The sequence below is a fragment of the Ambystoma mexicanum genome, chromosome 4q (assembly GCF_040938575.1).
Source record: "Ambystoma mexicanum isolate Mex_15411 chromosome 4q, UKY_AmexF1_1, whole genome shotgun sequence".
NCBI lineage: Eukaryota > Metazoa > Chordata > Amphibia > Caudata > Ambystomatidae > Ambystoma > Ambystoma mexicanum.
In genome coordinates this window covers 954,312,381-954,327,718 of record NC_090928.1, presented here as the reverse complement: position 1 = coordinate 954,327,718, position 15,338 = coordinate 954,312,381, and the positions used below count along the sequence as shown (strand labels likewise).

At 45.3% G+C, this 15,338-nt stretch overlaps 1 long non-coding RNA gene across 1 annotated transcript in view; it reads left to right on the top strand.

Annotated features, from left to right (window-relative positions):
• LOC138467128 (uncharacterized) overlaps window positions 1-1,613 on the top strand; it is a 64,424-nt gene extending 62,811 nt beyond the window's left edge. Inside the window, exon 2 of the long non-coding RNA XR_011268059.1 lies at window positions 1,467-1,613. This is a non-coding gene — a long non-coding RNA (uncharacterized lncRNA). The remainder of the gene's footprint in view (window positions 1-1,466) is intronic.
• The last annotated feature ends 13,725 nt before the right edge of the window (window positions 1,614-15,338 follow it).

Below are 15,338 nucleotides of genomic sequence, written 5' to 3'. Positions count from 1 at the left end.
CCTTCCCTTCCATCTTATTTTTCACCTCTTCTTCCCTGACACTACGTATTTCTCGCTCAACATATTCTCTTTCTCATGTCTTTTTGCCTTTCTGCATGTTATCCTCCCGTCTCTACCGCTCTCTTTCTTTCACAACTTTATTCTCTCTTTTCTTCTTTCTCCCTTCACACTCATGCCCTTCTGATGCCTTTGCTACACTTGCCTTTCCTTCTACTCTTCTTGTGTCTGTTCTCCTGTGGTCCCTCTCTCCTTCACCAACACATATCACTGTTGTGCCACCTTTCCTGCTGCCTGCTGTCTTCTCTCTTCTGTCTTTTCTTAACCACCTTCACACTCTACTGTTCCCTTTCCCTTTCTGCCCACTCCTCCTCTCTCCTTTCTCCCCCCTTCTCTAGTTTTGATTCTCGCCTCACTGCCAATCCCTCTCCTTTTCTCTCCACCTTCTCTCTGACTTGGAGGAAAAGGCTATATTAATGAAGATGCTAGGCTTTCTAGGGAGTCAAGCTCTGCTGATTGCTAAATCTGGTTCTTATTGTGCCTGTGTTCTGAATATCTGTCCATTAGTCCAATCCTCATAGCATAGTGGTGAGGTAGTGACCTCTAGTGTGTGTTCCTGAGGAAGACTTCACAATTTAACCCAACCTGCCAGAAGCTGCATCGCAGTCCTTTTGAACTGGCTTTAAGAACACTCTCTCATGGCAGGGAGCTGTAAGCTCCCAAAGGAAATCTAAAAAATAAATACATTTGGACTTCGATATATTTGCCATAGCCTAAACCTACAACTCAACTGTCAATATAAACTGTTTCAGGAGCAGGCCCTAAAAGGCCCTAAACAGAGTTGAATCCACCCCTAAAAAGAGGATGTTTTATAACGGCTGTTCTCTATTTAAAGGTCCCAGGGATGTCATTTCACCAAAATGCCAGGGGTAGCGGAAGTGACATCACATGGCCCTTGTCCTCTGATGACATCACAGGAAGTGATGTCATTTGACCCCATCCCAAAGTGACATCACGGGAAGCCATGGAACACGACCTTTCACCTCTTGACAAAACAGGAAGTGGCATCACATAGCATTGTTCCCAAATACACTACGAAAAAAATTGTCATGATATCACTATAATGTGATATACATTTGATACAAGAATGGATCACCATATGTATCGTTATTATCAGTGCGAATAGGCCCATAATACCAAATTACTGTGACTGCAAGCAGACGTTCAAGGCCAAATGATAATGTGTTATAATAAAGCACTTACGCTTAAGCGCTTTATATAGAACTAATATACATACAATATCACCCAACCTGTGCTGGTACTCATTTAGCGACCTCAGAATGATGAAAGGCTGAGTTGAAGTGTGCCTGAAATAAACCTTTAATGAATATAGCAATTATTGTATAGAATTCCAGAAAGACAAATTATTTGTTACTCTAATTCTTTCTTTCCTATTCTTTCTTATTTAGTGCCACTGCTGAAAGTGTTACGCTTGTGGAACCCACTGTTTTTTTGAAGAGGCCTGAGCAAGAAAGCCAGCCACTCAGAAACAAAGAGCCACATGGCACTGGCCACAGCCCAGGATCTTACAAATAAAATAAAAAATGTTTAAAGGATTTATTTTGAATTTGTTTTGTAGGGGTAGCAAGGGAGACCACAGGGGTAGCAAAGGAGAACTCAGGGGTCTCAACTGCGACCCCTGGCAACCCCAAATGACGTCCCTGAAGGCCCCATACCTGCTTTCCTGAAAACTGTGGGCAAAGTGAAACTAACAGGAGTAGAAGAAGCCACTCCCTCCAGTGGGCAGGAATACACGTCTTGCTCTTGCACATACATTTTCAGTAGAAATAATGTTAATGAGTATGCAGGGGCAGTGATAGGTGGCAGTGGGCAGCTGCCACCCTTGGTCACCTCCTCACGTCCCGGTGCACACGCCTCTGGTGCCTGCTGGGCTGGCGTGGCCTTCTCCATGAGCTTTAATTGCACCCAAGAAATGCTTCCAGGAAAAGGCTGGGCATAGCAGGGACATCCAAGTGCCACTCCTGCAGCCCTGCCAACAGATTTCTCGGCAACCAAACTAAGGTCCTGGTCGTGGCTTGACCAAGTGTTCTTCTATGAACAGCCATAGCGACATTCTTAATGTTGCCCGGCCCGGAGAGAAGAATGAAGCGCATGATTTGGTAAGGTACATTTTTAAAATAAAATATTTCATGAGTGCTTGTGTGCATGTTTGTTATGCTATGTGTTTCTGTGTGCAAGAGTTTCAATATGTGTGCACAATACTGGAAGCAAGAAGGCGCGGAGCAACACAGGTTCGATCCCCGGGTCTGCGCTTAGAAACCTTTGTGTATTAAGCGTGTTATAAATAACCAATCATAATCAAGTGGGTTAGTGGACCTCATTAATGGGTTGCTGGTAAAACCTGATGGTAGGCGGCGGTCTACCCCATTAGCCTGTTTCCACCGCCTGACTTCCTGGTGCCACCAGGATATTATGGCCGGCGGCGGAAACAGTAAATCCCCATTCCCTTGGAATCTGATAGAACCCCATTGGAATGGGGTCACTGAAGCACTGGCACTGTTGCTAACGGTGCCGGTGCATCAATAAAAACACTGCTGATAGGGGCCTGAACTCCCGGTAGGTCAGGCCTACATTTTCCCTATTGGTAAAGAAAACAGACTCTTGGTCGTGGTGGTGTGCCACCTATTTAAAAGGGAAAGTAAGAATTTTTGGTCAACCTGGGACTTTTTATCCTTGTTTTCTTTATCCACAATATTTATTATTTATTTCTGAACTTGGCTTACAATGATTTAAAGAAGAAACACATGCAGATGGGGGCTGATACTGCAATTTATTCTGCCCTTTGCTGGTAAAGTATTTAGTACAAAACAATGGATTCCATATTTCTTTTGTTTAGGGTAACTAAATTAAGTACAGGATATCCCGTGGAGTTTGGTTGTCCGGTTTCTGCAACAAATATGATTTAGTCACTTTCTTCAGGACCATCGGCATTCTTAAAATTGTCTTCTTATACAATGGGTGATGTTGCAGCATATTATTAGCTGCAGGTGGCTTACTGGTTGTTAATTTTCTAGAAAAAACAAACATGCAACGATTATAGAAGTTGTTGTAGCCTGTCTTTCTACAGGCTAATTTTAATATTATTCTCAATTTTACATGATTTTAACTTGTGAACAAAACATGATTGAATTCATCAGACAGCTTCCATTCTTGAAAGTTTTATGAGGAGCAAATAATTAGGGCATATATTGGCCTTAATTCAGTGGAGTGCATCCAATTGTATTTTAATGGGTACAGTTTCCATTCGAATAGACAAAAAAAGATAAGACAAAAGTCCTGTCTCATCTTTCAAGAGAAATGTTTCAAATTTCCATTCCACTGCTCTTAGGAAAGATTTCATTGATGTGCAATTTTGCCTCCATTTATGGACCCCCCCCAAACTTTTTGCTTCTGTGTGGCTATCCTAATCTGACTTTTTCCAGTGGAGCCCAGCCTTCAGCTGAACTCCCCTGGTGTTTTGCTTACTTGTTATGGGGAAACTGACACGTCCTTCAGACTGTCAGTTCTAGGAAACTATGTTTCACTTAGTCTTTGACTATGTTGCCATTTCTTGGTAACTTTTTAACAGTGCACAATGTACCTTCCAGTACCATTCGCTGAGGTCCCTTTTTGTTTTATGGCCCTAGATATCTTTGAAGGATGTTTTGGTGATTGTATGAGTGTGCCTGGGACAAACTGGTGGCAGCAGTTACTTTTAATAATATTTTACTTCTTTTTACTGAGTTAAACCAGTTTTACCGCGTTTGGCTCAAGACTGTGGCCAGGTCCGAAAATGGCAGAACCACAAAGTCCTTTGTTCTGTCCCATGGCCATTTTGTCCCTTGCCTTTACCCAGGTCGAGTAACCCAGGTTTTCCTTATTTGGGCATTCAGCCTCCTGCAAAAACTGATCTTGTTCGCAGGCTTCTGCCAGTCAAGTATGTGTGCCCAGGAAGAGGGCTGGGACTGTCTAGTCTCAATCCACACTACTGGTGCCAGGATGTCTGGAGTGCCTGAATGACTGAGACCACTGTAGGCTGTAATTGGTCCACTTCTGGGATGCCTGCAAGAGAGCAGATCTTCTATTGGAAGTCTTCAATTGTGGCATGAAGCTAATCTTGGATAAGAGAAGGGGCTCTGCAGCCACACCAGGTCGACCACCTGTGTTCTCAACGAACTACAGAAGGAGCCAAGTCTCCTAAATGAAGAAACAGACTTGTGAAAACACCAGAGATGCTTTGGCAGGTTTTGGCACCCTTCGCCCTCTGCTGTCCCGTCAGACCCCTGCTTTCTTCTTCAGTCAAGAAGTCCTGCCAAGGCACTTCGCCCCTTTGGAGTAGTGGGAACAACTACTCACAGCGCCCCCTGCTTACCCACCGAATGAGCCCCTGCGGAAGTGTTCCTGGGTCATCCAGCGAACTGTCCAGCTCTAGCTCCGGGTAGCCCACATCACTGCCGCATCTCAATTGCAGACCCGAGACTGGGGACATTGCTTGTTTGTGGTCCCATGCATTCCCCGCCAAATTTCGCAGGCCTAGCTCCTATGGATCCAGAACAAGGAGAGTGCATAATGCTGCCCGCATCCCGATTCCCGCATCACTACCTGTTGGCAATGGTCGCTATAGTTCCCCTGCTGATCTGCTCTCCTGTGCCCTGAAGCCAGCTGCACTTGAATTTTCTTCATACCTCCTTCGGAAGCTGAGAAAAGGCAACTGTTCTGTCACAGACTATCATTCTCCACCGCAGCCGCTGAGAGCCGGAGCACCTTGAAACTGCAGGACTCGAATTTACTAGCGACCTCGACTAAAATGGTGAAGTTTGGTCCAGACTGTGTCGAGGGTCGGTGAGTACTTGCATAATTTACTGGTGGCACCCTGGCACAGCTGAGTGTTTTTACGCACGAGTTTCCCTTAAAGGTATTCAAAATTGGCTGCGTTAGCCTGCATTCCCTAGCTATTCTCTGCATTTGAAAACTGCTTTGCCACCTAGGTCAAAGCCTGCTCGATTAGTGGGAATCAATTCTTCATTGCCTCAAACCCCTTCCTGACTTGCTAAAGCCCCTAAAAGAAGACCCGCTTTTTGTTCATCTGCGCGATTGTGCGTTTTTACGCACAACGGTACTGTTGAGCACAAGGCTCCCCACTTCTCAGGGCTGGACTCAAAAGTTAGGGACCGAACTCTGAAGAATTGCCTAATACCATTTGTGTGCTAACTTAACCCTCTCTTTACAGGTTGTGGTTATTTCTTCTAGTTGAAATTGCATTAGGAACTGTATTGCATATATCTCATATCGTTAAGGATTTGTGTGATAAGGGTTTTTCTTAGTGCTAAGGTTACTCGTGTCTATTTGGTCTGGCCGACAATAAATGTATATATATTTTTCATATACACTTGTCTAAGAGTAATTTGTGGTTCATTGCTGTGTGTGCTCATTGTGGGCTTCTGATCACGCTCACCCTTCCTGAGACTTAGGGCCTTATTCATGGAACGTTTTCCTATGGGATTGTGCCATTATAAAACACTTCACTTAATCAGGGCCTTATTCTTGACATCTGCTAAGCTACCTAGATTGGTCTGGCTTGTCCAGAAGGTTCCCCTATTTCATTAAACCGAGGGTGGCCTCGCAAACCTCTGCCCATCAGGCCAGAGTTTAGAAATCCATTTTAACAACCGCTTACACCATCATTGCTCCGCAACACCTCTGGCAGATACATAGTTGGTATAAAATATCATATTATCTTCATGACAGTGTCAACCTAAGAGTAACTGTGCTTAATTACTAAATGTTCTTTCCCTGATTCCCCCTATCACTGATAGGCTGTTCAGTTGTGTGCATATTCCTACTTTCCACGGTCCCCGCAACCCCATCTCTGTACTATCATTATTTGGAAAATGAAGCTGCTAGTTGAGTAGTTATTCTTTTTTAGATTTAAAGAAAACACTCCAGACATCTGGACGTCTCTCCACAGTGACAGTTAAAGCGACAGAGGACCAAAAGCAACTCACCTAAATGTCACAACCGCATCACACATGAAACATTCCAGCATTATCATTAACGCAGCATCTGCTTATTCTGTGGCACCACAGAGAGCTGAAAGACGCATTTAACAGCCAGGCAATGGCAGTAGCATGCATCCCAACACTCCAGCCCCCACACTGTCACCACAGCCAGCACTCTCTTACAGGGTTTCTTCACACATTCTTTTTAATAATGCCTCATTAGGTGGGCCATGTCGGGTGCTAATGACGCACTGCCCAGGTTATGTGTGTGAAAAGAACATGCTGTGCCATGCCTCTAACCTGTTTATTCTCACAAAAAGAGACTACACTCAAGATCACTGCCAAGTGGCTGTGGAAGCTTCAGCCTGAGCCTCTCATCAATTTCAATGGTGGCGACATTATGGGTGCGGAGATGGGGAAAAGACGGCACTGCAGGAAGTGTATGAAGAGATCAGTCAGGAGACTGGTGTAGTGGGACTAAGGGGAACAGAAATCTGTGGTCCGAAAGCAGGGGGATGGGGAGTGCAAATGTGCAACTTCAGGAACGCAGAAGGAGATGCCGGCCAACAGGGTGGATTGCTGGCTTAGATAAATACATGAATCCTGCATTCCCAGCATCCTGACCATGCTACCGGGTGCTAATGTTTCATGAGACACGCTCATGCCTAGCATAACTACAGGGCCAGAAAAACCCTTACAGGGCTTTCAGAAGTGATGAACCCTAACTCAGTCACCAGGGGAAAAATACATCAGAATAAACCACAGCAGCAGAAGTCTAGCTGTACCGTACCAATCATGCCTTTTGACCACAGTAAACTGTAATCAACGTTACACCATAACACAACAAATATTTCAATTCAATTAATATTTTTGTTTCATATTGCCTGTAATTCATCTGATTAACATTTGCCTTAAACTTTCAAAAACCCATTTCATTTGGAAATAAATGATTGAAAGGTATTCATACTCATAATTGAGAATATGCCGTTAAACCCCATGTCCACCCCCAACTGGGGCGTGAAAGCAATTTGCACCCCGGGATTTACCAGACTAAGGGGAACATCCACAGACTATCGAAGACATCCACAGGCTCAAGGCCTGCCTCACATTGATACAGCTGTGGATGTCCAGTGCTTACCTGAAACTCAAACCTTCCAAGACTGAATTCCTACTCCTGACCAACAACACCAAACACATTGGCATTGAGACCTGGCGCTCTGATATGATGCTGGTGGGTTTCACACCGCAACTGGCCACCTACACTGAGTCCTTTGGGTTTGAAATCAACAGGCACATCTCCTTTAAATAGCATGTAGCACACACAGATTGGAACCAACTTGCTTTCCTGCGTAGAATAAAGCCCTTCATCCCAGAAAACAATGTCAAATCTGCTGTCCAATCAATGGTCCTCTCACAACTGGATGGTGGCAATGACCTTTTGGAGGGCCTTCCAGAGACTACCCTGGTACCCTGGGATGTGTCCTGCATGTTGCAGTATGAATCATCAAAGGACTCTGCAAATTCGACCACATCACCCCAACTCTCATCAAACTGCATTGGCTCCCACTGCAATCCATATTATCTTAAAATTCTACTGCATCATCTACATGGCTGCCACCCTGAAGTCCCCAAGCTACCTCACTGAGAAATCCAGCATCTCTGGTGGCATACGATCCAGCAGAAGTAAGAACATTTGCAGACTTGAACTCTGCCAGTCTAGGAAGGAAAGAACCAGAAGACAGGCCTTCTCATCTATGCCCTAGGTCTCTGGAACCTCCTCGCTGTCAACATCAGACTGGCACCCTCGCTTTTACAGTTCAGCTCAAGACCCTCCTCTTCAGTAATGGCTCTTTCCAAACACCTAGTTCCACACATCAGTAACTCCCCACCCTTTGCGAGATTGGGCGATCTGCTTTCCACTGTTTCCTCCCCTGGTTGATTGTAGATTCCTTGCTGCCAAAATGACTTCCCTAACCCTCCATGGCTGTTAACTCTCTTCTCCCTGTTTCTCTGCTTCCTTCACCATGTTCTTCCCCCTGTGATTTTAAAGCGTTTCATTGCTTCTGAAGCTAGGCTCTAGAAATACCCTAATAATAATAATAATAATAATAATAATAATAATAATAATAATAATAATAACAACAACACCACTGCACTCAACCATAACACTTTGTGGAGCAGCTGACAAATGGGATATCAAACTTGACACAACTAATATCGAAAGAAAAATCAGAAAGCTTAAATCATCTTGCGCCCCTGGTCCAGATGGTCTTTCAAACATGGACCTGAAGTGTGACCCTGGTCCTTTGTCGATTTTAGTGGCCGAAATTTTTGAATCCTGCTCATCAACAAAATCGATTCCCTCGTCTTGGAAGACCGTCAACGTGGTGCCGATATATACAAATCAGGTGAAAGAGGCGACCTAAACAACTATCGCCCTATCGCACTGCTCAACAGCATCGGGAAGCTCTTTGGATCATTTCTCTTGGACAGCTTCAAAGTCTGGGTTTCCTCGTCTGAATGTTGGGATCCATTCCAAACTGGCTTCACAAAAAACCTTGGCACAACGGCCAACATATTCACTCTTAGCATTTTTAAGGCCAAAGTACTGGAAGGTGCACCCCATTTGTTCCTGGCCTTTATCGACCTTTCTAAAGCTTTCGACGAGGTCAATAGAGACAAACTGTGGAAGAAACTCCTTAGCTGGAACCGATAAAAGAACTTTACTCGCAATCATTCTTCTATGAGAGTCCGACTCAACGGTACAGGCCTACTTTCTACAAATATTGCAACTAGCCGCGGTGTCAAGCAAGGATTCCCATTGGCTACGGCATTGTCTAATGCTTACACAGGAAACTATCAACATTCAGAAGAAGACGTTAAAGCCTTTCCACTAACTCTGGGCACCAAAAAGGTCAGCAGGCTGCTCTATGCGAATGATATTATTTTAATTGACCAAACCAAGATCGGGCTACAGAGACAAATGGACAATCTGCATGAATATCTCAAAAACAACGACATAGAAAGCAACATGGTCTAGACCAAAGTGATGCGGTTGGATAATTCATCTAAACGTAAAAAGCATGGTGCATGGTTTCTGGCTAAAGAACGACTAGAAGATGTCAAAACTTTCAGATATCTGCGAATCACCTTCAGTAACAAAGTTAGAGAATTGTCGATGCAAGAAACCTTGGTCCTTAAAAATAAAACCTTGACCAATCAAATTATCTTGATGGACAAAAGATCTGGTTGTTTCTCGCTCAAAGCGGCAATCACCTTCTATAAGGCGAAGGTGGTTCCAGACTCACTTATGGAGCGGAAGCCATGCCTATGATCCCTGAAACCATCTGGATCAAACTTGAAGGTTTTCTCTGGAGGAAATTGCTGCGCCTCCCAGCCTCCACTCCGATGGCTTTGATTACAAGAGAGCTTAGTCTCATCTCGCTCAAAGGAACAGTGACTCTCAACAGTCTAATGCTGTATAGGAAAACAAGATCTTCCACAGAAAAAATCTGCATACTTATCCATGAGGAAATGAAGAAAGGCACCAATAAAATGCTCCAAGTAAAAACCCAGCGATCCTAGAAGAGATAGGAAGCACCGAAGATGAACTTTTGACAAACCCAACTAAAACCGCAAAAAATGTAAGGAAACAGACTGGTGTGATACGCAGACAAAAGCAATGAGCTATAAGTCCATTGTCCACCTGCCTACTTACACACAAAAAATAAACGAGCCCATCAACTATCTACTAAAATTCCCAAACAAGAAAATCCGCTCAACCTTTTTGAGAGCAAGACTAAGGGCCTCATTACACGGACGGCGGTAAGGGTTAACGGTCACCGTTAATGGCAACGGTGACCGTTAACCCTTACCGCCGTACTACGAGGTCCCTTTGCGGATTGGAGGAATTAACGCCTGCTTCTTGCAGGCGTTAAAAACCAACCCGCTAAGGGACCTTGGAGCTAATTACGGCACCGCAAAATTGCGGTGCCGTAATTAGCGCCTTCCCCATTCCCATAGAGCCCTATGGGGCAGAAATGGGAATGGGGAAGGGCAATGGCGGAAGGGGGATTTACCGCCCCTCCAACCTTGGAATGGGGCGGTAAATCCCCTTTCCGCCAAGGCGGTGCCGGTAATTTACCGGCATGGTCCAGGGTGCTAATAGCACCCTGGATTACCGCCTTCCGTGTAATGAGGCCCTAAACATCTTTAAAAAAAATGAGATATTGGGAATCCGAAAGAAAACGGACACAAACTCCTGTCACTTCTGTTCCGAGTCTAACACAATTGAAAGCCTGAAGCACCTTATCCTCAACTGCCCAGCATTAGTCTCTAACAGAGAAACCCATCTTGGCCACTTATACTCACAATTTTCTAGGCTGGATGAAGATTATCGGTGGGCTTTCCTGGTGAAGGGGTTAAATCGAAAACCGGGCATCGCAATCGGAAATTTCTTGCAAAGCCTCGACTTGGACTCTATCCTTTAGAAAGGACACTACCAAAGGATTTAACCCTCGCAAGCCAATTTAAAGAAACAAAATAAAGCTCATGAGGAAAGGCCTCTTTTGTAAAAACTGTTAAATTCTGTTAAATACAATAAAAATAAAAAAATAAAAAAATAACTATGCTCAAGAAAGCTGCAGTACAGAAATGGCCACAATGGCTATTTTGGCCCAAGTTTGTCAGGAAGCGGATGGAGGTGGAGCAGTAGAATTGCACATGCTTAACCTATCTGCAGCATTTGACACAGTAAACATCTGTAAAGTCATGTTATCACTATTGCTGCTCTTAAATAACCAATGTCTTATTTCAGGCAGGTCACTAATGATACAAGGGAGTACTTTCCTCTCTGATACTCTCTGTTATTAGATCACTTGGCTATGAAATATCACAGAGTTCTCCTCTTTCTACACATCTTTTCAACCTATACACAAGCCCCTTTATAGAGCTGATCGGGCAGTCTGGACACTGCGCCATGAACTATTGAACTATGACCTTCAGCCGCTAGTAAAACAGTGCTGTAACAGAGAGGTAAAACTTTCTAAACTGAGAGAATGGCTGGCAAAAATAAAAATAACTGGATGGACACAAACCATCTAAAATCAACCCTAGCAACATTGAAGTGCTAGCTATCAAGGCAATGGCAGTCCCTTCTCATGGCCTGTTTCTTTTGATCCATGCCCTACTCCTTCTTAGTTAGGTATCGAAGTATCATCATTGATTGTCACAGGTGGCAATATTGTGCTTTTGCCAACTATGGAGGTTATGACACATATTATCTTTCTTGAAATTCCTTTGCTCAAAGAATTATTGCTGTGACTGCGCTTGTGTCACCACCTTTGGATTTTGGGACTAGCACCTACCTAGGCCTAACCGATAAACTGATGCAGAGTCTGAAGAGAGTACAAAATGCAGTTGGTGAGCAGGTGCAAGTGGATCTAGGTCACCTGATCTAAGCCCCACCCACCTGTCATTCACCTTAAACTGTTGGCGGCTTCCTGTGTTCCTGTCCTTTTTCCCTACTTAAGCAGCCCTCCAGCCTCCTTTCCTTTCCAGTTGGTGAGCAGGTGCAAGTGGATCTAGGTCACCTGACCCACCCACATTCTTAGCCATGCCTCCTCCTTTCTGCTCTTAACTCTTAAATCAAGAGCATCTCTAGATAAGGCATCCAAAGTGAAGGACAGCCGAAGAAAAGGGCAATTACTGTTTGAGTCTGTTTGGACAGGGAGGACCCAGGACCGAACCCATGCTCAGACGACAAGTAAGCATGCACTGACATGTGTTTTCTACCTCCATCCCTACCATCACCAGGCAACGCCAACGTCAAAAACATTACCCCTCCTCTAAGGCATGGGCTCCGCAATGCAGCAACCTCACCCACATCAGCCTCAAGCCCATGAACACCCCTTTACCATCCATGGAAGGTGATGCTCGCCAACTTCCCCTCAGCTATCACCCATGCAGCAGACATCACTCACCTCATCACTACACACTGCCTTGACGCCATCTTTATCACAAGACCTGGCTGACACCCACCTCCACCTACATCTGACGGCTACAGCATCCAACACAGAGACTGGCCGAATAAGACAGGCAGAGGTCCTGCAGTCATACACAAGACCTCGTGGCCATGCAGCAGAATTGACGTCGACAACATTGGCTCCTTTGAAGTCCTCTCCTGCCACTTCCCACTCTCCCCGATTGACTCAGTCACCTTCCATCTCATCTACAGACCAGACAAAGCCAACACCGCCTTCATCAGAGACTTCACCAACCTGGTCACCACCATGTCCCTCACGCACACAAAAAACGTCTTCCTAGGAGACTGCAACTTCCCAGGCAACAAGGCCACCAAACCGATGTAGGAAGCTCTCCTCAACCTTCTCGACACCCTAGGCCTCATGCAGCACACGAAAGATCCAACACACGAGAAAGGTAACATCCTTAACCTAATCAACACTGCACTGTTTTCCCTTCAATACAGCTCTCCTCTCCCGCTTCACTGTTCTGACCACCTAACTGTGCCTTTAAAAATCCTGCACACCATCCCAGTAAATCACACCCAGCAGAAACCCAGCAAACAAACCTTCAGAACATTCAAGAACTTCCCAGTGGAAGCCCTCACAGAAGACCTCGCCAACCTACACCTTACATGGACCGAACACCCCCAACCGAACTGTGACTCTCTACTAGAAGCACTCAACCTCACCCTCTCAGCATCTTTCAACCAACACGTGCCTCTGAAACAACGCACCTGCAAACCGAAACCGTCTGCACCCTGGTACACACAAGAACTCAACCTCAGCAAAAGAGTCCGCAGGAAACAAGAGAAAACCTGGCACCGCTTCAGTAGTGCATTTGACCTGGCACTCCTCACGGAACTCCAAGGAACCCAGTGACAACTAATCAACACAGCCAAGACGTCCTACTATCAGAATACCATAGCAGAAGCTGACAACAAAAGCACAGCTCTCTTTAAAGCGGTCAAGCAGTGCGTCAACCGGCTACACAATCCTGCCATACCACACTCCATCGAAATATCCACTGCTCCCTAACTCAAGGCACCTTCCTATTGACCTTCAAAACAGGACAAATCCTCCCTCTACTAAAGAAAGCCACTCTGGATCCAGACAACCTATGCAACTATCGCCCCATCACCCATCTTCCCTTCCTAGGTAAGATCATTGATAAAGTGGTAGCCCACAACTGCAGCAACACATCGACACCAACAATCTCCTACAAACCCACCAATCCAGATTCTGACCCAGATGCAGGATCGAGACAGCTACCATACAAGTGTTTGACGACACCCTCAACATCCTTGACGACAGCCACCCCTGCCTCCTGGGTCTACTCGACCTCTCGGCTGCTTTCAACACAGTAGACCACCAGGACCTTACAGACACCCTTTAGAAACCTTGTCCTATGCTGGTTCAAGTTCTACCTCGCCAATTGCAAGCAGTTTGTTCAGATGGACTCCTCTAGATTGCCAATTCCAACCCATCACCTGCGGAGTCCCGCAGGGTTCCATCATCTCCCTAGTGGTCTTCAATCTAAACATTGAGCCGCTGGGATCCCTCCTAGCCACATATAACATCCACATCCACCAATATGCTGATGATACACAGCTATACCTCAAGATCTACTCCATCAAGGACATCCATAGGCTCAAAACCTGCCTCTCACTGATCCAGTGTTGGATGTCTAGCTCAACCCCTCAATGACCAAATTCCTACTCCTCACCAACCACACTGAACACCCAGACATACAGACCTGACTATCAATCATGAACTCTGAGGGCTTCACATCCGAGCTCACCTCCTGCACCAAGTCCCTCGGTTCCACATCGACAAACACCTCTCCTTCAAGACACATATAGCTAAGAAAACAGAGACAACTTAGTATCAGCTCTCCCTCCTGCGAAAAGTCAAGCCCTTTCTCCATCCAGACAGCTTTCGATCCACAGTTCAACCACTGGTCCTATCGCACCTGGATGAGGGCAATGCACTCCTCCATGGCCTCCTGTCATCCTGCCTTGAGCCCCTGAGAAGTGTCCCCCATGTGTTGCATGCCTGTTCAAGGATCTACACAGATATGACCACATCGTCCCGGCCCTCATCGACCTTCACTGGCTCCCACTGCACATACAAATCACCTTCAAGTCTTGCTGCATCATCTATTCGGCAGTCGCCCTCAAGTCACCCAGCTACCTTGCAGATAAACTCAGCATCTCCGGTGGACAGTGCTCGACCAGAAGCCAGGACATGTGCAGACTTAAAATCCACTGCTGCAAAATGGAAAGGACCAGAAAACAAGTGTTCTCTGCCTACGCCCCAAGACTTTGGAACCTCCTCCCCGTTGGCATCAGATTTGCCCCCAGGCTCCTACAATTCAGAAAAGAACTCAAGAACCACCTCTTCAAGGAGTCTCTCCTCCTCAACACCTTGGCGACCAGACTTGCTCGACTCTGCCTGCCCCTCTCCCTCCTGACACCCGGTACAGCTGTACTCCTTCTCTCTGCCCCTCTGTATCCTAGCCCCTCTCTATATCTGTTCTGGTGTTACCACTGAAAAGCACACCGTTATGCATCTGCAATGTTGTACACAGCTTTAACGCGCTCCGTTATGTATTTGCATTGGTGTATACCTCTGTACATCTCTCTGTTGCTTCTCGAAGCAAGTTACGCACTCAATAACCACCATAATAATAATAATAATCAGAATCCTCCTTGGAATGAAAAATAATGAACAATTCCCGCAGGTCATTGCTTCTTTTCCAAGGCTGCCTTTTGAAAAACAGGGTAGACTTATAAAACCCTCTGTGAAGTGTATACAATAATTTGTAGCACAAAACCATTCATCCAACCATTATAAATAAGTATTTATCCAAAATGTATTTTATCATCAAACACATACTATCTGAAAATCCCAAATACAAAAAAAAAAGATTTGGTGGCAGAGCATTTGTTTTTCTGGCTGCAAAAAAGTGGGATCCTCTTCCATTGGACATGTGCATAGAAACAGATCTACTCTTTTTTTGTATGAAGCTCAAAATCTGCCAAACCTAAACATTTATGTTTTACATGTTAATCGTTGGTGTTTGCTGTTCACCCAGCGCCATGAAGCGGTTTCAAGTGATACTTGTGCTTCACCCAAAAAACCTACGACTAATTACAGATTACAAAAGGATCATCATCCAGCAAACTGTTACTGTATGGCAGAGGTGTCCTGCCTGCCGAGCCGCCCAGGAGAGAGAACAATAACATCCTATATCCACAAC